The following is a 4,303-nucleotide window of genomic DNA, read 5'->3' on the forward strand; positions in this document are numbered from 1 at the left end:
AGCCAGGTGCGGTGGCAGGCGCCTGTAATCCCCACTACTTGGGAGGCTGAGGCATGGGAATCGCTTGAACCCGGGAGGCAGTGGTTGCAGTGAGCTGAGATCATGCCACTGCACTCCAGCCTGGGCAACAAAAGCAAAACTCCATCTCAAAACAAAAGAAAGAAAAGAAAAAAAATGTACTTATCTTAATTTTAAAATACTTTCTTTTTGTTGTTGTTGTTGTTGAGACAGGGTCTAGCTCTGTAACCCAGACTGGAGTGCAGTGGTGTGATCTTGGCTCACTGCAGCCTCCACCTTCTGGACTCAAGTGATCCTCCCAACTCAGCCTCCCAAGTAGCTGGGATAACAGGTGTGCACCACCACACCAGGCTAATTTTTTTATTTTTTGTAGAGTATTTTTTGTTTTTTTTTTTGAGACAGAGTCTCACTCTGTTGCCCAGGCTGAAGTGCAGCAGCGTGATCTTAGCTCACTGCAACCTCCACCTCCCAGGTTCAAGTGATTCTCCTGCTTCAGCCTCCTGAGTAGCTGGAATTACAGGCACATGCCACCACATCTGGCTAATGCTTGCATTTTTAGTAGAGATGGTGTTTTGCCATGTTGGCCAGGCTGGTCTTAAACTCCTGACCTCAAGTGATCCGCCCGCCTCAGCCTCCCAAAGTGCTGGGATTACAGGCGTGAGCCACCGCTCCCAGCCTGAGATGGGGTTTTGCCATGTTGCCCAGGCTGGTCTCAAACTCCTGAGCTCATGCGATCTGCCCACCTCAGCCTCTCAAAGTGCTTACAGGTGTGAGCCACTGCATCTGGCCCCAAAATACTTTATTCCTAAAAAAAAATGCTAACAATCATCTGAGCCTTCAGCAAGTCATAATCTTCATGCTGGTGGAGGCTCCATGTTGATGGCTGCTGACTGATCAGGGTGGTATTTGCTAAAGGGCGGGGTGGCTGTGACAATTTCTTTTCTTTCTTTTTTTTTTTTTCTGAGACCGAGTCTCCCTCTTGTTGCCCAGGCTGGAGTGCAGTGACACGATCTCATCTCACTGCAATCTCCACCTCCTGGGTTCAAGCAATTCTCCTGCCTCAGCCTCCCGAGTAGCTGAGAATACAGGCCTGCCCCACCATGCCCAGCTAATTTTTGTATTTTTAGTAGAGATGGGGTTTCAACATGTTGGCCAGGCTGGTCTTGAACTCCTGACCTCAAGTAATCCACCTGCCTTGGCCTCCCAAAGTGCTAGGATTACAGGCGTGAGCCACTGTGCCCAGGCTTCTTTTTTTTTTTTTTTTTTGGTGACAGAGTCTTGCTCTGTCACCCAGGTTGGAGTGCAGTGGTACGATCTTGGCTCGCTGCAACCTCTGCCTCCTGGGTTCAAGCGATTCTCCTGCCTCAGCCTCCCAAGTAGCTGGGATTACAGGCACGTGCCACCATGCCAGCAGTGACAATTTCTTTAAAAAGACAACGTAGCATTTGCCACATGAATTGACACTTCCTTTCTTGAAAGATTTATCTGTAGTATGCAGTGCTATTTGATAGCATTTTACCCACAGTAGAATATCTTCCAAAATTGGACTCAGTCCTCTCAAACCCTGCTGCTGCTTTATCAACTAAGTTTATGTTGTATTCTAAATCCTTTGTTGTCATTTCTACCATTCTACATTTCACAGTATCTTCATCCGGAGTAGATTCCATCTCAAGAAACCACTTTCTGGCTAGGCACGATGGCACACACCTGTAATCCCAGAACTTTGGGAGGCCAGAGTGAGAGAATCACTTGAGCTTGGGCATTCTAAACCAGCCTGGGCAACATAGTGAGACCCCCATCTCCTCATAAAAATTCTTTTTAATTAGCTGAGCAGGGTGGTGCACACATCTAGTACTAGTTACTTGGAAGGTTGAACCAGGAGGATGGCTTGAGCCTAGGAGGTCAAGGTTGCAGTGAGCCATGATTGCCAGCCTGGGCAACACAGCGAGACTCTGTCTCTATATAAAAAAAAAAAAAAAAAAAAAAAAGAGGCTGGGCATGGTGGCTCACACCTGTAATCCCAGCACTTTGGGAGGTCAAGGCAGGAGGATCACTTGAGGTCAGGAGTCCGAGACCAGCCTGGTCAGCATGGTGAAACCCTGTCTCCACTAAAAATACAAAAATTAGCCAGTCATGGTGGTGGACACCTGTAATCCCAGCTACTTGGGAGGCTGGGGCAGGAGAATCGCTTGAGCATGGGAGGTTAAGGTTGCAGTGAGCAGAGATCACATCACTGCACTCAAGCCTGGGTGACAGAGCGAGACTCCACCTCAAAAAAAAGAGAAAAAAAAGAAAAGAAGAAGAAATCACTTATTTGCTCATCCATAAGAAGCAACTCTGCATCCATTTAAGTTTTATCATGAGATTGCAGCAATTCAGTCACATCTTCAGGTTCCATTTCTAATTCTAGTTCCCTTGCTACTTCCATCACATCTGCAGTTACCTCCTCTAGTGAAGTCTTGAACCCCTCTGAAAGTCATCCATGAGTTATAGAGTCAATTTCTTCCAAACTCCTGTAAATGTTGGTTTTTGGCTTCCTCCCATGAACCACAAATATTCTTAATAGCATCTAGAATGGTGAATCCTTTCCAGAAGGTTTTCAATGTACTTTGCCCAAATCCATCAGCAGAATCACTATCTATGGCAGCTATAGCCTTATGAAATGTAATTTTAAATAATAAGACTTGTAGGTTTAAATTACTCCTTCATCCATGGGCTGCAGAAAGGATGTTATATTAGCGGGCATGAAAACAACATTCATCTCCTTGTACATCTCCATTAGAGCTCTTGGTTGACTAAATGCATTGTGAATGAGTATGAGCAGTAATCTTTGTAATCTTTTTTCTTTCTTTTTCTTCTTCTTTTTTTCTTTTGGCAATAACCTTTTGAAAGGAACCCTTTTTCTGATCCATAGGTCTCAACAGTGGACTAAAAAATTCAATAAGGGCCAGGATCAACGGCTCACACCTCTAATCCCAGCATTTAGAAGGTGGAGTCAGGAGTATCTCTTGAGGCCAGGAGTTTGAGGATCAGCCTGGGCAACATAGCAAGACCCTGTCTCTACAAAAAATTTAAAAAATTAAAAAATTGGCTGGGTGTGGTGGCTCATGCCTGTAATCCCAGCACTTTGGGAGACCAAGGCAGGCAGATCACCTGAGGTCAGGAGTTCAAGACCAGTCTGGCCAGCATGGTGAAATCCTGTCTCTACTAAAAAAAAAAAAAAAAAAAAAAAAATACAAAAATTAGCTGAGCATGGTGGTGGACAACTGTAATCCCTGCTCAGGAGGCTGGGGCAGGAGAAGTGCTTGAACCTGGGAGGTGGAAGCTGCAGTGAGCCGAGATTGCACCATTGCACTCCAGCCTGGGTTACAGAGCAAGACTCCGTCTCAAAAATAAAAAATAAAAATAGGCTGGGCACGGTGGCTCACGCTTGTAATCCCAGCACTTTGGGAGGCCGAGGCGGGCAGATCACGAGGTCAGGAGATCGAGACCACGGTGAAATCCCGTTTCTACTAAAAATACAAAAAATTAGCTGGGCGTGGTGGCGGGCGCCTGTAGTCCCAGCTACTCGGAGATGCTGAGGCAGGAGAATGGCGTGAACCCGGAAGGCGGAGCTTGCAGTGAGCCGAGATTGCGCCACTGCACTCCAGCCTGGGCGACAGAGCGAGACTCCGTCTCAAAAAAAAAATAAAAATAAATAAAAATAAAAATAAAAAAATAAAATAAATAAAAATAAAATAAAATAATTGAGTTCCAGGTGCAAGGCAGCCACTGAGGAGAGCAGAGTGCAGCAGCTGAAGGCTGGTGAGTCAGAGCCATGATGTTCTGGATTGAGGGCCTCACCACTGAAGCTGGACCTGGAGGAGATGAAACAGAAGACATGCAAAGATGTGATCTCCTCCATACGGAACTTCCTCAGCTACGTGGCCCTACTGCAAGTCACTCCTTTTATCTTAAAGAAATTGGACAGCATATGAAGATTGGGCATCATGTGTGAATGCATAATACGAAGAACCTGGCTACAGTTTCTACTCCTCTCTGCAAGTGAAAAGGCCCAGAAAGGTGTAAGAGACCCTTCGAATGGACATAAAAATTCTGCTTGTTAAGAACAAGTTTGGCTCTGGTAACTGACCTTCATAGCTAAAATATAAAACTATTAGGAAGTAGAAAAAATAAAATAATTAGCTGGGTGTGGTGGCACAGACCTGTGGTCCCAGCTACTTGGGAGACTAAGGTGGAAGGATCACTTGGCCCAAGAGATCAAGGCTGCAGTGAGCTGTGATTG

The 4,303-nt window shown here is 45.7% G+C and overlaps 1 pseudogene; it reads left to right on the forward strand.

The window, feature by feature from the left end:
- Window positions 1–3,838: 3,838 nt before the first annotated feature.
- Window positions 3,839–3,995, forward strand: LOC115837510 (annotated as a pseudogene).
- The last annotated feature ends 308 nt before the right edge of the window (window positions 3,996–4,303 follow it).

Source organism: Nomascus leucogenys, chromosome 12 (genome assembly GCF_006542625.1).
Source record: "Nomascus leucogenys isolate Asia chromosome 12, Asia_NLE_v1, whole genome shotgun sequence".
In the NCBI taxonomy this organism is placed as follows: domain Eukaryota; kingdom Metazoa; phylum Chordata; class Mammalia; order Primates; family Hylobatidae; genus Nomascus; species Nomascus leucogenys.